The sequence below is a fragment of the Mobula hypostoma genome, chromosome 11 (assembly GCF_963921235.1).
Source record: "Mobula hypostoma chromosome 11, sMobHyp1.1, whole genome shotgun sequence".
In the NCBI taxonomy this organism is placed as follows: domain Eukaryota; kingdom Metazoa; phylum Chordata; class Chondrichthyes; order Myliobatiformes; family Myliobatidae; genus Mobula; species Mobula hypostoma.
Genome location: NC_086107.1, coordinates 50414945 through 50439414, shown reverse-complemented (window position 1 = coordinate 50439414; position 24470 = coordinate 50414945).

The following is a 24470-nucleotide window of genomic DNA, read 5'->3' as shown; positions in this document are numbered from 1 at the left end:
CGTCGACTGCGCCTCTTCCTATAGATGCTGCCTGGCCTGCTGCGTCACCAGCAACTTTGATGTGTGTTGCTTGAATTTCCAGCATCTGCAGAATTCCTGTTGTTTACTAACCCACAATGTCCACTGCTATTCGCATTACATAGACAGACAATGCCAAACAATACAACATTATTAAAGTCAAATAAGGCAAACAACAGATGCAAGGCTTTACCAGGAGTTGGACAAATCGTACTCTGACCATGCAATACCTCAATTAATTCGGCTATTGAATTTAAAACAAAAATCAATAGAATCACTGCTTGGAAGTCTAAGCAAAACCAGTAGGCTTAATAGCAGTAAATGTAATATTTTAGGATTTGCAGGAAACATAAGGACTATGGGGTATCCACCACAAAATAATAATAATAATCAGCATTAGTCTTGGCCCAAATTTAAAAAAAAAATCAACTGCACTCACCATTGATGTTTTCAGAGAAGCACAATCCATCTGTTGTTGTGATTGGTGGCGAAAGCATCAATGATTTTCAGGATGTCAAGTGTTTTGGTCCTCCAGCTGTTTATGGCCAACAGGGCCAAGTTGCTGTTCCGAGCATCGCTGCTGCTATTCCTTAGGTAGTTTTTCAGGTGTCTGAGGCAAGAGAAACTCCGTTTGCATGAGACAGATGTCACAAGTAGAGTCAGTGATATGCAGATTAGTTTGTATAAACCTATAAATGCATCGCGGTAGAGTCTCATTAGAGCGAGAAATCCCACTGTGTCATTCACTGTCTGTCCTTACTTTTGTTTTGTTTCCAGCAGACGCCAAACCTGATGTAGCTCTGCAGTCAAATTCACTTCAGTCACTCCATAGTATTGGGCCATTGGTCAAAGACAATTCTTGTCTAGGAAGAACTTGTGTTTGGGACTCAATGCTGAGAATTCAGTCAGAACACCCCCAGTCTCAACTGAGAGCTGTCTTTTCATTTCAGTCAGAAGTCTGTCTATAACCGAATAGAAACAGTGCTTGCGAAGGTCATCAGGGGATGTGACAGGTGTGCGTTCAGTTTGGGCCTCAACAACAAAATCATGTAGGCGGCGGGGTGGCTGGGTCTGTCTCCTTTCATGTGGTCTGCTCTGTATACTGGCCTTGACACACAGGTCCCTAGCTCTTGTCTGAATTTCACTCCATGATTCCTCTCCCTGTTTTGCTGAGAGTGCATTAATAACAGACTGAGCCAAGTCCACAGCTGATGAAAGCTCCAAACTGGGAAATTGTAGCTGGTCTGACATGAACTTGGTGACTTGGAATAAATCCTCAAACAGAGTGAGAAGTAAAGCAAACTGCTCATCAATCAGTCCATTTACAGCTCTGGCCTCCATTTTCCTCTGTGCATTTGGTTGACCTATAATATCCTGTAGTGTAGCTAGGATGGCAGGGAGTGATTTCCTTATAGCCCACAAAGCCGTATACTGCCATGCCCAGCGTGTATCTGACAATCTCTTCAGCTCTGCGGGCTGTGCAGTTGATTCCAGTTCTCTCTGTTTCTTCATGAAAAGTTCGTGGGCAACAGAGTTTGAAAAGAAGTTGTAAAGCAGCTGCACCGTTTCAAAAAACTCACCCGCCCACTTGTTGTACATTGCTCACAACATCCACTAAAACAAGGTTAAGTCTGTGAGCATGGCAGTGTATATATAATGCATGTGGGACCTCTTTCCTGAACTTCTCTTGTATCCCGTTATTGTACCCGGATGTCACTGCCGCCCCGTTATAACACTGACCTATATACACTTTCTTATCTTTAACACACTGAGCGAGTGTCAGTTCAGTGCTTTAAAGAAGCAACTCTGCGTCCAACCTTTCTGCTGGAGTGAAGTGCAAGAATTCTTCAAGAACTGTTTCATTATTCAAATACTGCACCACCACTAATATTCTCTCCTTTTTACTCAAGTGTAAACTTTCATCCACCATGATGGCAAAATGTCCAGCCTCCTTGATTTCTGCACTTATTTGATGTCTGACCATATCTGCCATAATACCCATAATTTCATTTTGGATATCGTGATAGGTGTTTTTTTGCATTTCCAGGATTGTCCTCTATTTTTTTAGCTACAGTCTAATCAAACTGTCCAATTACACTGAGCAACTCAACAAAGTTTCCCCTATTGCCAGATCCATCATCCTTCCGGTGTCCTCGCTGGGCAATGCCTTGGCTCGCAGTATAGCGTAGAGACTCAACCACTGCTCTCATATACTCACTATTTTCTTGGACAATCTTTGCATGTCCTTTGTTAAGCATATTTCCCAATCTTGAACCGTCTTGTTTTCTTAATCTGAATTTGGCGCATGCCTCCATAGCAAACTTATGAACTGCACTTACATGGTGGGTTTTGAAAGCTGTGTAGCTTTCCGCCAGTTGCGGTAACCAGTGACAATGAAAGTAGACTCAGAATGGAATCCATGTCCTCCACACAGGAAATGCCTGCATGCGAAGCAGAACGTAGTATCTTTCGTGATCGAATATTCCAGCCAGTCAAACCAGCCACGAATAAAACTGCTTTGCTGAGTGCCAATCTGTTGCGAGCAGCGAAGGATACTTTTTCAATGCTGGCTGATGGGGTCCTTCCTCAGGCTGCTGGCTAACATCGCTGACAGTATTCCCACTAGCACTAAGAGCAGCTTCGTCGACGTTCTCTTCCGAATCCCGCTCCATTTCTTGTTCCTCTACTTCGCCCTCACACTCCTTCGATGAACTGCTGTCGTCCTCATCCCCACTTACTTCTTTCTGTATGTCACTTTCAATTAAGACAGGCTCAGGCTGAGACACCACTGATTCCTCTGGATGAGGTCGTTTTCTCACTAAAAATCGATCCATTTTTCACACCAGCCAAGATAATGCCCATGCCAGGCCCACACTAGCTTGTAAAAGCACAATGTGTGTGTGTAGCATCTGTTAGTCTCGCGAGACCATGGAGCTGCACCTGGATGTATACTATCAAAGCAGCGTGAGTGAGAGTGGTGACATCACCACCTTAAGTGATCTTAGATCAGCTTAACTGATCTTGACAGCAATGGCAAGACATTGACAACAAACGAATAAGCAGAAGTGTAGAGTGGATCTGACCTTAGACCAGCACAGAATTTAGAACTTTATCGCTACGTGGGTGCTATGGTAATTGGGGGCGCTGTTTCACTAGATCAACTGGAGAAACAAGCTGTATTCAAAACTATACAGAGAAAGCAAAGCAGCTGCAATTTGTATGTCAAATTTCAGTAAATTTCTTGGTGGTGCTATTGTAATTTCTACTGGTGCTACAGCACCAGCTAGCACTACCTTAGCGCCACCCCTGGGTTGCAGGCTGTCACTTTCTTGTCACAAAGTTGCTAGCGACTGCTGGTGCTGATGGTTGCTTTGTTTGGGGTAAGTATAACCCTTCCAGGAAGTGAAGAAGGGCGAACTCTGTGCTTGATAATCTGCCCAGAGAACTTGTTGTACTCTTAGGAGCACATGGCCAGAACTAGTTGATGTGGTGATGCCAGTGATGTCTGTCTATGATAACTTTGTGGAGGACTTTCTCCATTCATTTGACAATCTAACCTGGTACACAGGTGTCCTGCCCATTGTGATACTGTCTGGCCATCACTGCAGCTCCAGACTTTGATTGATTTCACCTGATGACCAAAGTCTGTGTGGCTACCTTTGTGTACCTGTCTCAGATGTTGGACACATTGACAGCGTTGAATCCAACACTGTGCTGTTTTCTTCCCAAAAGTGCTTCAGCTGGAGACTTCCCCTCGAGGCTTGGATGCGGTGTAATTCCTGTCAGCAGAAATATGTTGAGATCCTTGGCCAATGCTTCTTCCATCTTGATTTCAGAAGTGATTGCCTGAAGTTACTCACTGAACACTCTGCTTGGCCGTTGGTCTGTGTTTGATATGGGGGCAAGCGGATGTGGATAATTCCACTGATCTGGCAAAGTGCAGTAAACCTCTGTGAACTGACTTGAGTGCCATTATCAGAATCTAGCATTTCTGGCATCCGAAAGCAGCTGAAGATCTGCAGCAGCTGTTGAATGGCAGCTGTCATTGTTGATTTCATTGAGAATACTTCTGGTCATTTGGAATAGACGTCAACCAGGACAAGGTAGCTACACCAGTTGATTGGGACAGCAACGTCAATATGAATCGACTCCAAGGTCTGGTAGCCAGAGGCCATGATTGTAGATTGTCTCTTCTTTGATATTTTGCTGCTCTAGAGTACTGAATACACTGCTTGCTTACTAATGTGATATCTTTGTCCATGCCTGGCTAGTGCACTAAGCTTCTTGCCAGGGCTTTTATTTGAGTAATGCCTGGGCGACTACTTTTGGTCAAAGTGTCCATGGAATCACTGTTCTGTCTTCAAACATTAGGCAAGAGTCCATAGTTGAGAGAGATGTATGATGTCCACAGAAAGGTACAAAATCATCTTCAATTTTTATCAACCATCCATCAATGAGGTATCTGGAGATATGCCAAAGAAGAGGATCAGCCACTTATGCTCTGATCTTATTAATCATGACTGGATGACCTTCAGCAGCACCCGATAAAACACAATGGAATTTGCTATCAATTCAAATTGTGCCACGACTGTGTCTTTGTTTTCAGTAACCCACTGATTCATAAGTCTGGAGAGGGCATCTACATGCCCAAGTTTCTGGGTTGATGTATACTTAATTTCAAAAACATAGGCTAATGACATTGTTGCCCACCTTTTGTAGATGGTTCGTTGCATCAACTGGGATACCTTTTTTAGACCTGAAGATTGTCAGCTGTGGCTTGTGATCAGTAAGGAGAGTGAAGCATCTTCCATAAAGCATCTTATGGAACTTCTTCACAGCAAAGTTGATTCACAAGGCTTCCATTTCAATTTGACCATAGTTCCCTTCTGCTGCAGTCAGTGACCTGGCTGCATGCATGACAGCTTTTTTGAAACTAATAGGGAAGATCTGAGATATGGCACCTCCTACCCCGTAGTTGGATGCATCCATCATGATGCTGATTGGCAGATTTGGGTTGAAATACATCAAGGGGAGATTGGATGACAGCATATTCTTCACCTGATCAAAAGACTCTTGGCATTGTTTGGCCCATTTCCATGTCGCACCCTTGTTGAGCAGGGCATTGAGTCCTCCCTCAGCTAGTGCAGAGCAGGGTGAAATGCTGAATAATAATTGATCATGCCCAAAAATTATTGTAAAGTGCTGACATCTGATGGTGGAGGCATCTTTAAAATAGCAATGATTTTTTTGGATTTGGGCAATGACCGTGCTCATCTATGACGAATCCCAGACACTTGATTGAAGATATCAGGAAGGTATATTTTTCTGCCTGAGTTTGCAATTCAAAGCTTTGTAGTTTGTTCAAAACATGGTCCAGGCATTGGCATAGTTCTACCTGATCCATGCTCATCACAATGATGTCAATTACAACACTGTCAATACCACTCAACATGGTGTCTGCAAGCTGTTGGAAAATTATAGAGCTGTCTTTAACCTGAAAGGCAGACGGAGGCAGGAAAGCAACCCCTTATGTGTTGTAATGGTGAGAAGCTGCTGTGAATTTTCTGTCACTTCTACCTGGAAGTAGGCTTCAGCCAAGAACAACTTCTCAAAGTAGCAACCACTGTTCAATTTTGCAAAGAGATTTGCTAGTACCGGTGATAGGTACTCTTGTGTCTCCAGAGCCACATAGAAATCAGTTGAGAAGACTGCATGCAATCTCAGTGTACCATTAGCTTTCTTGATAATGGCTACTGGAACTGGACAATGTGAGTAGTTGACAGGTTTGATCACACCAGCTCGTTGTAGGCAATCCATCTTTTGCTCCACAATAGACAAGTCTGTGTATGGTACCGGTACTATGAGACAGAAAAATGGCTTTGGGTATGGATGCAGATAGAGTTCTGCTTGCAGTTTGGTGCAGCAACTTAAACCTTCTTGAAACACTGCTGCATAGTGCTGTTGCAGTTGAAGTTGTTATTGTATGGTCTTACGAACTGATAGTGGTATGGCACTTGCCCATCCAGTCAATGCCAAGGACATTCAGATCTGGCTGCTCTGTTAGGCAACACATTTAATCCACTTGCTTACTGTTCAGCATCACCTCTCAGTGCAGTTTACCAATCGAGACACTGCAGGTGCCCGCCATGTGCGCTTAGAGATAATGGTGATGTCTAACGCTTTATTGAATTGTAACTTGACCAACCGATTGTTGATAAATACATTGATATACCATTTTCTGGGGGCGAAGTCAACTTTGAATGTGACCATTATAATCCTTGCAGATTTTGATGGATATTGAAACTTGTCCTGGTGATTCACTGGCCTAGAAGACACTGAAGGCTGGCAAAAGCCTTTGTGAGCACGGTGTTGGCATTAGCTGCAAATGTTTTTTCACATATTGGCAGTTTCTTGCATAATGCTATGCACCACTGTTCCAACAAGCTGTGTTTGGCCACTTGGATGCCTGCACTGGAAACTGCAATGACATGGTTCTGTTCGATTATGTTGGAATTGTGTTTCAGGCTGATGAAATGCTGACATTCTTGAGAGACAGCTTGAAGAGACATATCAGTGTCTTGCTCCAGTCTGGTCAGTGAGCCATTTGTGAATGTCTGCTTTGTCAGGTGCCTGAAGTCCAAAAATAAAAATCAGACATTTGAACAGTGATTCAGTTGTGTTATGTAACTTGAACTTTTCACATTCACGATTGACAACACTGGTATATGTGATGAAGTCATCAGCGACATGTTTCATGAGTCTTAGGCAATGATCGTGAACACTGAAGAGAGATAACTGCTCTCCAACAATGCTTGTTAGCCATCGGACAGTTCTGTCAAACAATAGGCCACGCAGAGTGAAATTGAAATAACACTCGCGTTCAGCAGTATCAAATTTTAAGAGCAAAGTGCGCATCTTCCATGAGCCTCCTCTACTGGTGAACTCGACCCAGAATATATCTTTGTGACATTTCAACCATGATTCAATTGTAACTCCTGAACTGGCATCAAACTGGAAATTGGTAATAGGTGCAATAACTGAATCACATGAGTTCTTTTCCGTGTTTGACATCAACGTCGTTGAATTCAATGATAACCTGCTGGTCAAGGTTTTGATTAATTTCAGTTGGACTGCGTCACATTGAGCTTGCTCTGTTGTACAATTGCACATGAGGCTTCTGCTATAATTGCCATATTGATATAATACAGCACCTTGACGTCAATTTGTTGTGTTCATTCGTCTATAACTACTGCTGAGACCTGGAGCCAGGAGACAGGACAAATTCAGAACCCAAAATAAACTTTTATTCAGTAAAAACCTTAGATCTCTACAGTACATCCCAAAGCACAACCATATAAATGGTTTGCCCAAGAACGTTTGAGATGTTGATAGGAACAATGGTCAATCAGTGAAAATCAGCCTGGGATTGGTTGTCAACTGACCAACAGGCTTTGGTTGTTTCGGTTTGCCGTAACAGAAATAAAGTTAATTCTTGCCAATACCTAAGTTTATGATAAATGATCAGCTAAATATTAAGATTGTCATGTAGCTTTTTTTATAAATATTTTGACTTCCACAGGGCAAGTGCAAGTGTAATCTGCGAAGGGAAGAAATAGTTTCTGAAATAATAGTGCAATGAAGAGTTATTGTTCAGTTAATATTTTGCCCTGGTATCTTTCTTGTATGCAGTGGAATGCTTGCCAATATTTTAGTTAACTAATATTAATTATGTTAATTGGATTCCACTCACTTTTGTTGCCAGGGTAGAGATATGTCTTTGTGTGAGAACTGGTATTGTCTTATTCTTACCACATGTACCAATATACTGTGAAAAGCTTGTCTTTCAAACTGTTTATACACATCTAATCATTACACAGTGCATTGAGAATAAGGTAAAACTATTCAGAACAAAATGTAAAAGTTACTGAAGGAGTGTAGCACAGGTAAATGCAGAATACAATGAGGTAGGTTGTAAGGCCAAGGATCCATTTTATCATACACAAGGTCCATTCAAGAGTCTAAGAAGAATGAGATAAAGCTGTCCTTGAAATTGGCACATACTTTCAGACCTTTGTAATGTCTTCCCAATGGCAGAGAGGGGAAGAGAAGAAGTAAGGTCTTTGATTATGCTGCCTGATTTACTGAGGCAGCAAGAGTCCATAGTTTCCTGCAATCACCTGCAGAGCAGTTGCCATACCAAGCCATTATCCATCTAGACAGAATGCTTTCCGTGGTGTATCAATTAATAATTGTTAACAGTCGATGGGGACATGCCAGATTTCATTAGGTTTCTGAGGAAATAGGGGCGTTGGTGAGCTTTCTTGTCTGTGACATCAATGTGGTTGGTTAGACCAGGACAGGCTATTTGGTGATGGTCACAACCAGGTGCTTGAAGCTCCTGGCCCTCTCAACCTATCCGCTCCCCACATACTCTGACCGCCCTCCCCCCCACCACTTCTGTAATGAATGACCAGTTCGTTGAAATTGTTTTGAGGAAATTGGTGTCATGACACCATATTGCTAAGCTCTCCTTCTTCTTCCTGTACACCCACTTTTTATTTAAGATGCAGCCCACTACAGTGGTATCATCTGCAGACTTCGAGATGGAGATAGTGCAGAATCTGGCCACACACTCATGAGTGCACAAGGAGTAGCACAGGGGCTGAGGACACAAGCTGGTGGGGCATCAGCTTCTTTTTGAAAAAAATAGACTTGGGGAGTGGTGGGCTGGATATGAGTGGATATTCTCTTAATGCTAACATTATCAGCAAAGACCTGTTTCACGCATTTGACTCGCCCCCATGTATGAATAATTGCCAAATGCTGCAGTGTACACTTCATTGTCAGCCAGCCAAACTCGGTCAGTTTAGCTGGCACATCAGAGAAAGCTGTGCCTGCCATTTTCGAGCAGGTGGCCAGTAAATATCAGGCTCAAATGGCAAATGTTGTCTACCATGTGTCAAAATCAATATTTTTTCATCATTTGGTGCTTGCTAGTACTTATAACATATGCTTATATCTTATATTTATACTTTATACTTTATTGTCGCCAAACAATTGATACTAGAGCGTAGAATCATCACAGTGATATTTGATTCTGCGCTTCGCACTCCCTGGAGTACAAATCAATAGTAAATATTAAAAATTTAAATTATAAATCATAAATAGAAAATAGAAAAGGGAAAGTAAGGTACTGCAAAAAAAACGAGAGACAGGTCTGGATATTTGGAGGGTACGGCCCAGATCCGGGTCAGGATCCGTTCAGCAGTCTTATCACAGTTGGAAAGAAGCTGTTCCCAAATATGGCCATACGAGTCTTCAAGCTCCTGAGCCTTCTCCTGGAGGGAAGAGGAACAAAAAGTGTGTTGGCTGGGTGGGTCGTGTCCTTGATTATCCTGGCAGCACTGCTCCGACAGCATGCGGTGTAAAGTGAGTCCAAAGACGGAAGATTGGTTTGTGTGATGTGCTGGGCTGTGTTCATGATCCTCTGCAGCTTCTTCCAGTCTTGGACAGGACAACTTCCATACCAGGTTGTGATGCACCCTAGAAGAATGCTTTCTACTGTGCATCTATAAAAATTAGTGAGGGTTTTAGGGGACAGGCCAGATTTCTTTAGCTTTCTCAGGAGGTAAAGGCGCTGGTAGGCCTTCTTGGCAGTGGACTCTGCTTTGTTGGACCAAGTCAGGTTATTTGTGATATTGACCCTGAGGAACTTAAAGCTTTTGACCTGTTCCACTTGCGCACCACCGATGTAAATTGGGTCGTGTGGTCCGCTACTCCTTCTGAAGTCAACAACCAATTCCTTCGTCTTGCTGATGTTGAGGGATAAGTTATTATCTTCGCACCACGCCACCAGGTTCTTAATTTCCTCTCTGTACTCAAACTCATCATTACCCGAGATACGGCCTACAATTGAGGTGTCATCAGCAAACTTATATATTGAGTTCGATGGAAACTTGACTACACAATCATGGGTGTACAGTGAGTACAGCAGGAGGCTGAGCACACAGCCTTGTGGGGCACCGGTGCTCAGAGTGATTGTAGAGGAGAACTTGTCCCCTATTTTTACAGCCTGGGTCCTGTCTGTGAGGAAGTTAAAGATCTAGCTGCAGATCTGAGTGCCAAGGCCCAGGTTCCGGAGCTTAGGAATCAGTTTATTTGGAATGATGGTATCAAAGGCAGAGCCGTAGTCAATTAAAAGGAGCCTTATATATGTGTCTTTAATCTCCAGGTGCTCTAAGGAGGAATGTAGGGCCAGAGAGATGGCATCTGCCGTTGACCTGTTGCTCCGGTAGGTAAATTGCGAAGTGTTGAGGTTGACCGGTAGGCTGTGGTTGATGTGTGCCGTAACCAATTGCTCGAAGCACTTCATAGCAATTGATGTCAGAGCCACAGGTCGATAGTCATTCAGGCATGCCACCTTGCTCTTCTTTGGCACTGGGATTATTGTTTCCTTCTTAAAACACGAGGGGATCTTAGACTGAAGCAAGGAGCAGTTGAAGATGTCAGCAAACACTCCAGCTAGCTCGCTTGCATAGGCCCGGAGAACCCGTCCCGGGACGCCATCTAGGCCCGTCGCCTTCCTCGGATTTATCTTCAGGAAGGCCCTTTTAATGTCCTCCTCGGTGACGATGAATGTCAATTCCACCAGGTCCGGTTCATCCGGCGGGAATGTGACACTCCTTTTCTGTTCGAATCTTGCATAGAATACGTTAAGTTCGTCAGGAAGAGAAGCACCACCGTTATTGATATTCCCAGCCTTTTCTTTGCACCCAGTGATCTCATTTAGACCCTGCCATAGTCTACCGGCATCCCTCTGGTTAGCCTGGGTTTCCAACTTGGCTCGATATTGCCTCTTGTCGCCCTTAATGGCTTTCCAGAGTTCACGCCTGGATTCCGTGTAGCGACTGGTATCCCCGGACCTAAAAGCTGCAGCTCTAGCCTTCAAAGGGGACTTGACCTCATAGTTCATCCAAGGTTTCCGGTTAGGGAATACCCGGATCGTCTTGAAAGACACATAGTCCTCTGTGCATTTCCAGATAAAGTCCGTGACAGCTGAGGCATACTCATCGAGGTTAGCTGATGAGTCCTTGAATACTAACCAGTCCACTGATTCAAAGCAGTCACGGAGGACCTCATCCGTTTCCTCCGTCCAACGCGACATCACGTTTGACACCGTGACCTCCTGCTTCAGCTTCTGTTTGTAAGCCGGGAGGAGGAGTACGGCCTGATAGTCCGATTTTCCAAAGTGAGGTCATGGGACGGAACGGTAGGCATCCTTGACTGCTGTGTAGCAGTGGTCAAGTATATTCGGGCCTCTAGTGGGGCAGGAGACATGTTGGTATAACTTTGGCAGCGCCTTGCTGAGGTTGGCCTGGTTAAAGTCCCCGGCTGTAATGAGCAAATCCTCTGGATACCTGGTCTCAAGTTCACTGATGTTGGCATACAGTATGTTCAGAGCACACTCCACGCCCGCCTTTGGGGGAATGTAGACCGCTGTCAGTATGACTGAGGTGTATTCCCGTGGCAGATAGTAGGGATGACACTTCACCGACAGGTGTTCCAGGTCTGGGCTGCAGGAGCTTGTCAGTGCCACTGTGTCTGAGTACCACACAGTGTTGATCAGTAGGCAGACACCACCTCCCCTTGTCTTGCCCAAAGTCGCCATGCGGTCCATCCGGTGGATTGAAAATCTCTCCGGTCAGATGGCACAGTCGGGGGTGGCAGGGGAGAGCCAGGTCTCAGTGAAACAGAATACACAGCAGTTCTGCATCTTCCTGCAGAAAGTGAGTCTCCCTTTAAGATCATCCACCTTGTTCTCTATGGCTTGCACATTAACATAAGGACCCTGAAGCCCCTCAGCTTCAATCTGACCAGCAGTCCAGCTCTTTTCCCACTCTTCCTCAGTAATTAATGCATTTTTCCAGGTTTCCATTGATGCAGTGTGTTGCTGGGAGCTCTTTGAGGTTGGTGGACACTTATTTGTACAAGTATGCTTATTTCCACTGTCATGTTAAGGTGCTTGCATTAAATTCTTTAAAATATTTCTTAACATATTCCCAAATTCAATCTTCGAGCTGTGCTGAGTTGGTTTATGGACTGCAATTGAGTTCCACGTTTTTTTATTCATGAACTAATAACTATTCCATTTACCCATAAGCTACACAATAGTGAAATATTATACAACTGTACTAAAGCAGTACAACCTGGGGAGGGGGTTGAAATAACCCTGTTATTGTAATGAAAGCATTAACTTCCAGACATACCACTTTATTTTTTTTTCACAAATAGATAAGTGTATTTCTTTTTCTTAGAAATACATAATTTATTCATAAACATTGCACTGATAAATGTAGATATTCTCTTTATGAAGAAATATGAATCTTTTATCTGCATTGAGTGAATTAAGTTGACAGAGGACCAACTTCTGTATTGGTGGGAATCAAAGGAGAAAGCCAAGATGGATCATCTGTTAGACATGCTGGCTGAACATTCCTGCAAATACAATACTTCATGCTTTTCCTACGCACTCACATGCTGGGGCCTAATACCATTGAAGCGTTGATGATTTGGGAGCTTCCTCCTATTAATTTTTCAATAATTTTAAGTGTGACTATGTTATGCCCCAATTCTGTGTCAATGATCATGCCATGTTTTCTGTTCAGTTTTTTCCTTTCTCTGTGTGCAGTAATGGTGCGACTAAGTGGTCTGCTGAGCCACTCCAGAGCACATTTAAGAGAGAGGGTACATAGATTTGTATTTAGGCCAGTCAAGATAAGAATGACAAATTTCTTCCCTAAAAAGACACTAGTGAACAGATGGATTTTGTGGCATCCTGGTAGTTTCCATGGTTACAATTACTAAGACTAGTTCATGTTTTTTAACCCTTCTGTATTCAGATGATTAACTAAATTTATATCCATAGATCACAGAGTGGATTAACACGGGTCTCTGTATTATTAGTTCAACCCTTTGCACCATTATAGTATCAATGCTGTAATGACTATGAATATAATTTTGACAAACATGGAAGCTCAATAATTAACTTGGCCTGTGTGTGTTCCTGATGAATTAGGGGGACATCTTAGACATGCACGTGCCCTTGGAGTTTGAGATTCCTAACAGATATCCGACAACTGCAGGATGGATTTCAGGAGAAAAATAATCCACCTGGTTAAAGAAAAAAATTTTAAATCACAAGAACTCTCAGTTGCATCCAAGGTCTTGTCACTGAGCTGGTTCTTGTCTATGTACTATAGCTTGTGAAACGCTGCTCCCAGTGTTTATAGAAGGGTATGTGTATGAAACTGATTTTTGGAAGGCAAAGAGCAAAACCTGTAGACTTTACGGGAAAATTTAGATGAAAAGTTTTAATGGGATGGATGGCTTAACTCTGCTATATCTTATGATCTTCTGGTCTAAAAGGCTTTGAGTGTGTCTGTTATGGAGTAAAGTGATTGCATTCTGGTAACCCCCAAAATGCTGAACAATATTTCATTTTCACTGATACTCTGTTCCTCCAAGTTCTCATCCTAACTCTCACTCTCTGCTTAATTTTGGTCATCTCTATGCCTTTTATAATTCTAGAATGCTCTATTGATTTGTGGAAAAGTTGAAACTTGTACTTGCAGTGAAATTATGAGAAAGATGTAATTCAATGGTGGGATAAATGACAATTTAATAGCACATATGCTACCCTAGAGAGTTGTCGAGTGAAATTGCCATGGAAATATGTATCAAGTTTTCTAATATCAGATTTAAATTTAACTTTAATGCTTTTGCAGAATTGTGTGCCTGTCATTTTTGAGATCCTGTGTGAGCCATTGGAAAGAAAAATACTTGCATCAATTCAAATGACTTCTTGATTCATGGAAACCATCTGATTTCTTCATTTTTTTTAATCTATTGAGTTGATTATTTTTTCAAGTTTATTTTTGTTCTGCTGTCCTAAAGATGTAGCAGTAGCTGTTCTAGAAGTCTATTCTGCCGGAAGTCACACAGTTAAGTGGCTATTCTTTGACGATCATTGTTTACATGATGTGGTGATCATTAATGAAAATGGGTAATATTGGTGGAGGAATGCTGGTGAGAAAGGAGGAAAGCGGGAAATAGGGAAAGCCCCACAACTAGTCCTTACATTCTCTTCAACCCACTGGAGTTTCCACATAAAGGCGGAGATGTGAGCACTATGTAGTCCAGCAGGGTACACGCATGGTACGGTCATAGTTGTACAGCATGGAAGCAAGAACATTTACCAACATTGATGAAGGATTTTAGCCTAACATATCAAACATTGCCCTCCGTAGATATTGCTTGACTTGCTGAGTTCCTCCAGCACTTTGTGTTGTTGCTCAAGATTTTCAGCATCTGCAGTCTATTGTGTTTTATCTTCTACCCAACTCAATCCTACCGACCAACTTGCCTATCTGACCTTGCTCTATATCCCTGTAAATCCTTCCTCTCCATTGTGCAAAAAGAAATAAAAGATATAATGTGGTTCTCTCCACTTAGTCTCTTGTTGCTCTTTACTTAAAAAATAATGCTTCATTTTATTTAGTGGACAGTATTATATGCATCTACAGGAATTTACAAAGATCATTGGCACTGCTCAGTGCTTTCTGTAGGAAGAGTCTCTGCAATTTGTTCTAAAAGGCCCAATTGTCTAGTACCATGAGATACTTCTGGACAACCAGGTCTCTTTATGCTTAGATCCTCTGCGCCAGAGAGGGTTAATGTAGTAGAATAGGCAGCATAGGCAAAGAGAGTGGGCAGGACCCATTACTATCTAGCCATAAAGGTGACATGTACTGCATTAAAGCAAAAGCTGTAGCTCCTCCAGCACTAATGGATTGGGGGTGGAGGGTAGATATTACATTCATCTGGCTCATAATCACTCCACATAAAAGGACAGCTTGATTGTAGAGTGTTAATTTTTTGGTACTCCATCCCTGAAAAGGATAAACATTGAGAAACGTAGGATGTACCTAATTTCCTCAAACAACATACATCAAAGTTGCTGGTGAACGCAGCAGGCCAAGCAGCATCTGTAGGAAGAGGTGCAGTCGACGTTTCGGGCCGAGACCCTTCGTCAGGACTAACTAAAAGAAGAGCTAGTAAGAGATATGAAAGTGGGAGGGGGAGGGGGAGATCCAAAATGATAGGAGAAGGCAGGAGGGGGAGGGATGGAGCCAAGAGCTGGACAGGTGATTGGCAAAAGGGATATGAGAGAATCATGGGACAAGGAGGCCCAGAGAGAAGGAAAGGGGGGAAGGGGGGGAAAATCCAGAAGATGGGCAAGGGGTGTAGTGAGAGGGACAGAGGGAGAAAAAGGAGAGTGAGAGAAAGAATGTGTGTATATAAATAAATAACGGATGGGGTATGAGGGGGAGGTGGGGCATTAGTGGAAGTTAGAGAAGCCAATGTTCATGCCATCAGGTTGGAGGCTACCCATACCGAATACAAGGTGTTGTTCCTCCAACCTGAGTGTGGCTTCATCTTTACAGTGGAGGAGGCTGTGGATAGACATATCAGAATGTGAATGGGATGTGGAATTAGAATCAAAAACAACAGGAATTCTGCAGATGCTGGAAATTCAAGCAATATACATCAAAGTTGCTGGTGAACGCAGCAGGCCAAGCAGCATCTGTAGGAAGAGGTGCAGTCGACGTTTCAGGCCGAGACCCTTCGTCAGGACTAACTGAAGGAAGAGTGAGTAAGGGATTTGAAAGTTGGAGGGGGAGGGGGAGATCCAAAATGATAGGAGAAGACAGGAGGGGGAGGATAGAGCCGAGAGCTGGACAGGTGATAGGCAAAAGGGGATACGAGAGGATCATGGGACAGGAGGTCCGGGAAGAAAGACAAGGGGGGGGGTGACCCAGAGGATGGGCAAGAGGTATATTCAGAGGGACAGAGGGAGAAAAAGGAGAGTGAGAGAAAGGATGTGTGCATAAAAATGAGTAACAGATGGGGTACGAGGGGGAGGTGGGGCCTTAGCGGAAGTTAGAGAAGTCGATGTTCATGCCATCAGGTTGGAGGCTACCCAGACGGAATATAAGGTGTTTTTCCTCCAACCTGAGTGTGGCTTCATCTTTACAGTAGGGGAGGCCGTGGATAGACATGTCAGAATTGGAATGGGATGTGGAATTAAAATGTGTGGCCACTGGGAGATCCTGCTTTCTCTGGCAGACAGGGCGTAGATGTTCAGCAAATCGGTCTCCCAGTCTGCGTCAGGTCTCACCAATATATAAAAGGCCACATCGGGAGCACCGGACGCAGTATATCACCCCAGCCGACTCACAGGTGAAGTGATGCCTGACCTGGAAGGACTGTTTGGGGCCCTGAATGGTGGTAAGGGAGGAAGTGTAAGGGCATGTGTAGCACTTGTTCCGCTTACACGGATAAGTGCCAGGAGGGAGATCAGTGGGGAGGGATGGGGGGGACGAATGGACAAAGGGTTGTGTAGGGAGCGATCCCTGCGGAATGCGGGGGGGGGGAGGGAAAGATGTGCTTAGTGGTGGGATCCCGTTGGAGGTGGAGGAAGTTACGGAGAATAATATGTTGGACCCGGAGGCTGGTGGGGTGGTAGGTGAGGACCAGGGGAACCCTATTCCTAGTGGGGTGGTGGGAGGATGGAGTGAGAGCAGATGTACTTGAAATGGGGGAGATGCGTTTAAGAGCAGAGTTGATAGTGGAGGAAGGGAAGCCCCTTTCTTTAAAAAAGGAAGACATCTCCCTCGTCCTAGAATGAAAAGCCTCATCCTGAGAGCAGATGCGGCGGAGACGGAGGAACTGCGAGAAGGGGATGGCGTTTTTGCAAGAGACAGGGTGAGAAGAGGAATAGTCCAGATAGCTGTGAGAGTCAGTAGGCTTATAGTAGACATCAGTGGATAAGCTGTCTCCAGAGACAGAGACAGAAAGATCTAGAAAGGGGAGGGAGGTGTCGGAAATGGACCAGGTAAACTTGAGGGCAGGGTGAAAGTTGGAGGCAAAGTTAATAAAGTCAACGAGTTCTGCATGCGTGCAGGAAGCAGCGCCAATGCAGTCGTCGATGTAGTGAAGGAAAAGTGGGGGACAGATACCAGAATAATCACGGAACATAGATTGTTCCACAAAGCCAACAAAAAGGCAGGCATAGCTAGGACCCATACGGGTGCCCATAGCTACACCTTTAGTTTGGAGGAAGTGGGACGAGCCAAAGGAGAAATTATTAACAGTAAGGACTAATTCCGCTAGACGGAGCAGAGTGGTGGTAGAGGGGAACTGATTAGGTCTGGAATCCAAAAAGAAGCGTAGAGCTTTGAGACCTTCCTGATGGTGGATGGAAGTATATAAGGACTGGACATCCATGGTGAAAATGAAGCGGTGGGGGCCAGGGAACTTAAAATCATCGAAAAGTTTAAGAGCGTGAGAAGTGTCACGAACATAGGTTGGAAGGGATTGAACAAGGGGTGATAAAACAGTGTCGAGGTATGCAGAAATGAGTTCGGTGGGGCAGGAGCAAGCTGAGACAATAGGTCGGCCAGGACAGGCAGGTTTGTGGATCTTGGGTAGGAGGTAGAAAAGGGAAGTACGGGGTGTGGGAACTATAAGGTTGGTAGCAGTGGATGGGAGATCCCCTGAGCAGATAAAGTCGGTGATGGTGTGGGAGACAATGGCCTGGTGCTCCTTAGTGGGGTCACGATCGAGGAGTAAATAAGAGGAGGTATCCGCGAGTTGTCGCTGTGCCTCAGCAAGGTAGAGGTCAGTACGCCAGACTACAACAGCACCCCCCTTATCGGCGGGTTTAATAATGTTAGGATTAGTGCGGAGGGAGTGGAGAGCAGAACGTAATTTCTTCAACCTAATTTCCTCAACTGGTTGGGTTCACTAGGAGTGAAGTCTGATATTAAACATTATTTCATCACTCACTCTATGATGTAGCTTTATGGATTTTCTGCCCCAAGGTTAGCACTGTACTATGGTCACCAATAAGTGTTCGTAACTTGCACAAATACATCCCATTTTCTGTGAATGTGAGAGATAAGTTCTCCCACTTCTCACCTACTGCTCATACAATGACAGATGTTGAAAGAGGAATTAATGAATAGCAGTTAGGAGGAGGATTTGCAACTGGTTTTTATCCCTGATCTGCCTTCCCTGCAGGGCACTGTTTTCTGAGTGAGCTTCACTAATTGATGTTAAAAAAAAACATAGGATTCTCTCAGTTATGAAAGTAGCAGAGACTACAGTGGGAGAAGGGCTGAGTCTTGGAATGTAACAGTAAGAAAGCTCTTTATTGAGAGTGGGGCAGAAGAGACGGCAGTCTGTGTGAATCTTAGGTTGCAGCAGGGGGGGAAATAATTAAATGCAAAAAGATGTCCCAGCAAATGGAGGGACAGTAGGGATAAATTACAGGTACCTGTTCAGATTAGATTCAAAGTACATGTATTATCAAAGTATGTATGCAGTACACAGCCCCCAAATTTCTCTTCCCCGCAGTCATGAAACAAAGAACCATGGAACCAACCCACTCAAAGGAAAAGATCAAACGTCAACACCCCGCCCCCCTGCCATGTGCAAAAAAAAGTGCAAACGGCAACAAAAAAAAAGAGCGAAAACACAGAATATAAAACGTGAAATCAAAAGGCATATTTCAGTATAGCTCAGCTCAGTGTCCATTATCTGCAAGCAGCCCCGATTCAAAAATCGCCCATGGGTAGTAACTAAAAAAAGCGACCTGAACTAGAACAAGAAATTAAATCAATAATCTAACACTAAGTTGTCTGATTGTCTAAAAGTGAATTAAATGTATTAAACATGTGTGGATGAAAATGAGGGGACTTTAGTGCAATTGCAGCATGCAGGAGTTTGTGAAACATTGTGGACCTTGCTGGCAACATTGTCAGAAAATGTTTGCATCTCACGGAGATACGCACAGCTTCTAATTATCGAGTCTCAGTATGGATTTTGTAGGTCGTGAAACAATTAAAAACATATGTGGATGCTTCTTTCACGGGTGGAGTTTTGGTGCAAGTGGGAGTTATGGTGGAAATTTAATTAGGTTCAGCCAATCCTGAAATGTGTATGTGGATGTTTCTTTTAGCCATTTGTCAAGTCAGAAGTATATTAAATCACTGAGAGATAGAGAGCAGATGAAACATTAGCATCTTGTTGTTTTTTATTTTCTCTAACTCCTCTGTATGTATCTACTTAGATCATACATAAACAGTACACATTTGTCTGCACTGCTTTTCACTTTTTACAGGTCAGCAACAGATGAGAATGGTTATTGGTCAGACCGGAAGAAGGAGGCCAGAAGAGTCATAGTCATAAAGTAATAAAGAATGGACTCTGGTCCTTCAGCCCAACAGATCCATGCTGACCACAGCATCCTCCCTGCTGGTCTAATTTGCCCATGTACGGCCCATATGCTTCCAAGCATTTCGCCTTCATGTACTTACCCAAATACTTATAATGTTGCAATTTTATCCACCTCAACCACTTCTTCTGGCAACTCATAACAAGTATTCACTACACTATGTGTAAAAAAGGTCTCTTTCAAATGTCTCCCATTTAACCTTGTATATGTGCCTTTTAATATTGGACTCTGCAATGAAGACTTTAACCATCCATCTTATCAATGCCTCATAATTTTATAAACCATGAGGTCATCCTTCATTCTCCTGCGCTCCAAGGAATAAAGATCTACTGTGCCCAACTTCTCCCGATAACTCTGACCCTCTTCCCTCTTGTCCAGGCAGTATCTTTGTAAATCTCTGCTGCTTCCTCTCCAGCTTGACAATGTCCTTCCTTTCTCATGGTGACCAAAACTGTACACAGTACTCCTAGAGTGGTCTTAACAATAACTTGTAAAACTGCAACATAATGTCCCAACCTCTAAACTCGATGCTACGACTGATTAAGGTCAGCATGCTAAACCCCTTCTTCACCACCCTATCTGCATTTGTGGCCGCTTTTAGTGAATTATACACTTGTACTGTCATGTCCCTCTATTCCACAACTCTTGTCAGTGCTCTGCTATTCCCCGTATAGGTCCAATCATGATTTGTCACCTCACACTTATCTAAGTTGAAATCCATTTGCCATTCTTCAACCCATCTCCCTAACTGATAACAATCTATTTGTAATTCATTGCAACCTGCTTCACTATCAACAGGATCTCCTCATTTAGGCTACGTCCACACTACGCCGGGTAATTTTGAAAACGCCGGTTTCGAGTAAAAACGACAGATGTCCACACTAAGAGTTTTTCAAAATATCTCCGTCCACATTAGGGGGATGTTTGGGCGAATCTCCTCCTACTGGGCATGCGCAGGACACAGAAAACAAACGAAGAGGAAACGATATACTTAGTGCGCGCTTGTCCAGTTACAGAGTAGAAAAACTTTAAAGGAATTGCTCTTGGCTCTCGCGCAGGAGGACTTAAAACTTAAAAAAAAACAAATACTGGAGCGTATGGAGGCAACCGACAGGGAGTTCATGGACAGTATGACCCAGCTGACGACGAACTTTGAAAAACTGACTAACTCTGTTGCATTAATAAAGCACCTTGTTAAATGTATAAAACGTCTGCATCAGCGTTATCTTGTATTTCCATACAATGTTACATTAGGCTGTTACACATCTATTGTCAGAGAAGTACTTGCATAAGTAGGTAAACCACCTTCACACAAGCAAGGACAGAAAACAGGGCGAAGTGAGTATACTTATTTATTCAGTAAGCTATGGGTCAACTGGCTTCAGTCTCGTCCGTCTGTTCTGAAATTGTTGGGTGGCAGCAAGCAAGAAAACAACGAACATCTGTTCCGGCACGTCATGACAGCGTTTTGAAATAGTCAAAAAAGCTCACTTCACAATTTAACTCCCACGCCGATCACACCGACTGCGCATTATAAGAGCTTGCGCAGTACCAAGCAGAAGCAGAAAAAAGCATTGTTGTTGTGGTGTTGTCATGACAGCGTTTTTAAATCTCTCCGGTTACCCCATACACACTATGCCAGATATTAAGTGTTTTCAAATTTATTCACTCTGGAGAGTGTTTTCGAAAATCTCTTTTTTCGGGGGCTGAAACTGCCGGCTCAGTGTGGACGGGAGGGCAAAATGACGAGAAAAAGCTTTGGTTTCAAAATTATCCGGTGTAGGGTGGACGTACCCTTAGTATTAGCAAATTTGCTAATTGTGCTATGTACTGTACATTCACATCCAAATCATTTACATAATTAATGAACAACAGTGGTCCCAATGCAGACTTCTGGGGCACTCCACCAGGCACAGACCTCCTCTTGAAGAATGGACGTCTCAGACATTCATCTCTGATTCCTTTCAGTGAGCCATTTCGGAATCCAGTTCACTAGGTCCCTCTGAATCCCATACAACTTTCTCTTCCAAATCAGCCTGCCATGTGATATCTTGTCAAAGGCTTTATTCAACAGGAACAAGTTTTTGGGATAGATTATCCCGGGTTCTATACGGTGGCACTCTCTGTGTTACTTCTCCTCCCACACATAACTTTTCCAGATACAGAGAACCAAGAGAGGTAGCCTTCCACATGAGAGATGTCCCGTAAGGTGGAGTGACCACTGAGAAACAAGCGTACCACAAGCAGGAGCCTTCTTCCATCCGGGAAGGCCTCATCAGACTTGAGCAGCTCAAGGACCCATTGACAGTCAATCAGCATAACTCAGTCTATTGTGTCTTGCAAAGACCAAAATTATGGGGGAGGGGTGTTAAATGAACTAACTAAGGCAGTATAACCTAGAAAGATGTTGAGTTGGAATGAGTGAAAAGGAATGTAGCGGTGGTAGGGGAACATCAACTCAGACCATCAGAGGCCTGCGTCGGGCATTTTCATGCCTTACAAGGCGTAGATTGGAAGTCTGTAGTGGTGATAAGGAGGGTATAACCAAAATGATAAATTCTTCTCAACACAGCCATAATTGGGAATTCTAAAGACTGTAACCTGCCTAATAGCAGGAGTTAAAGACACTTCTTCATGTTTGGAGAAGAATCTACCTTAGAGAGTTTCATTGCGATGGCTAACCTAGGAATTAACAGCATCTGTGAAATTAGGTATGAAGTACTGCGGTGATATTTTGAAGAGCTAGGCTCCAATGCAAAATAAAGTAATATGTGGGAATTGTTAGTTATGTTCAGGTTGCGGCAGGGACAACCAGATTAGAAAGTTGGTAACACAGATAACAGTAGCGAGTAGGAAGGATTTTGATTGACAGAATATTGGTATCAGTTTTCGTGCAAGAGGGAATTGTATGCAGAAAGATTTCACTTAATTAGGTTTGGGACAAACAATCAGCCAATTCTGAAGCATAGATGTGGATTATTCTCCTAATAGTATGTCAAGACAAGAATATAATAAATCAGTGGGAGATAGAGATCAGATTAAACACGCACCTTGTTACTTTTCTGTTCTCTCTAACTGCATACATCATAAATAAAGATTGCACATTTACATGTGCTGCTTTCCACTTTCTGAGAAATAATGATTCACATTACTCACATATTTAGTTTCTCTTCAGGTCTCATCACTCTCTTTGATCTTCTTGAAGGATTCATGCGCATTTGGCATTGTTTCTACATCTTGATTTGAGGAAGATGTTACTTGACTTATTCCAGCTGGATCTGTCTTGCCTCTTCACAATTTGCACAGAATCAACTTCTGGAACATACTCACAAACACACTCTTAAATGGTTTCCCGGAACACCTTGGATTCCAAAAAGGGATCTAGTGCTTTCCCAGCGTATATGACAAATAAACTCTTCTCGGGCTTCCAGCCAGGAACAGGTATCGATTTTAACCGACATTTCGATGACAGACTCTGCCATCTTCATCAAAGTTGATGCCTGATGAAGATGGCAGTTTGTCATCGAAACATCATTTAAAGTCAATACCTGTACATGGCCTTGGATCTTGTCTCCTGCTTTCAGAGCATGCTTCGTTGTTGAGGTATACTTCACTCCATTTCCCTAGCATCACTTTTAAAAACATCAGATTCACCAGGTGGTATTAACATGCAACTCTATCGTGCTGTTTAAAGTGTTTCTCTCTCTAACCTATGACAAGAGTCCCTGACGAGGATGGTTTGGATCCAAATGTTGGAGTATCATAGTCATAGTCATAGTCATACTTTATTAATCCCGGGGGAAATTGGTTTTCGTTACAGTTGCACCATAAATAATAAATAGTAATAGAACCATAAATAGCTAAATAGTAATATGTAAATTATGCCAGTAAATTATGAAATAAGTCCAGGACCAGCCTATCGGCTCAGGGCGTCTGACCCTCCAAGGGACGAGTTGTAAAGTTTGATGGCCACAGGCAGGGATGACTTTCTATGACGCTCTGTGCTGCATCTTGGAGGAATGAGTTTCTGGCTGAATGTACTCCTGTGCCCACCCAGTACATTATGTAGTGGATGGGAGACATTGACCAAGATGGCATGCAACTTAGACAGCATCCTCTTTTCAGACACCACCGTCAGAGAGTCCAGTTCCATCCCCACAACATCACTGGCCTTACGAATAAGTTTGTTGATTCTGTTGGTGTCTGCTACCCTCAGCCTGCTGCCCCAGCACACAACAGCAAACATGATAGCACTGGCCACCACAGACTCGTAGAACATCCTCAGCATCGTCCGGTAGATGTTAAAGGACCTCAGTCTCCTCAGGAAATAGAGACGGCTCTGACCCTTCCTGTAGACAGCCTCAGTGTTCTTTGAGCAGTCCAGTTTATTGTCAATTCGTATCCCCAGGTATTTGTAATCCTCCACCATGTCCACGCTGACCCCCTGGATGGAAACAGGGGTCACCAGTACCTTAGCTCTCCTCAGGTCTACCACCAGCTCCTTAGTCTTTTTCACATTAAGCTGCAGATAATTCTGCTCACACCATGTGACAAAGTTTTCTACCTGTACTCAGCCTCATCTCCCTTGCTGATGCATCCAACTATGGCAGAGTCATCCGAAAACTTCTGAAGATGACAAGACTCTGTGCAGTAGTTGAAGTCCGAGGTGTAAATGGTGAAGAGAAAGGAAGACAAGACAGTCCTCTGTGGAGCCCCAGTGCTGCTGATCACTCCGTCAGACACACAGTGTTGCAAGAGGCTATGATCGAGACACGATATCAAACTGTATCGAGAACTGAGCACAAAACAAACGTTAGACGATATCACTAGTCGGGCTTACCATTGAGCACCAAGCCTCAGTTCAGGTGCTCTTTAAATTCTCAATTCTTGGAGCCCAAAACATGATTGCCAGTTAGAGGGATGGTCCTGAATATTTAAAGGAGCCATGTTAGCTATCCATATTCTGGAGAGGTGGAGTCTCTAAACCCTGGAAGCTGGTGTGGTTGTGTGTATGTCGTAAAAGGACCCCCTCCCCTACTGCCGACTCCTGACGGCCCTGGCTGCTTGGAGATGCAGTAATGATAGTCATGGATGA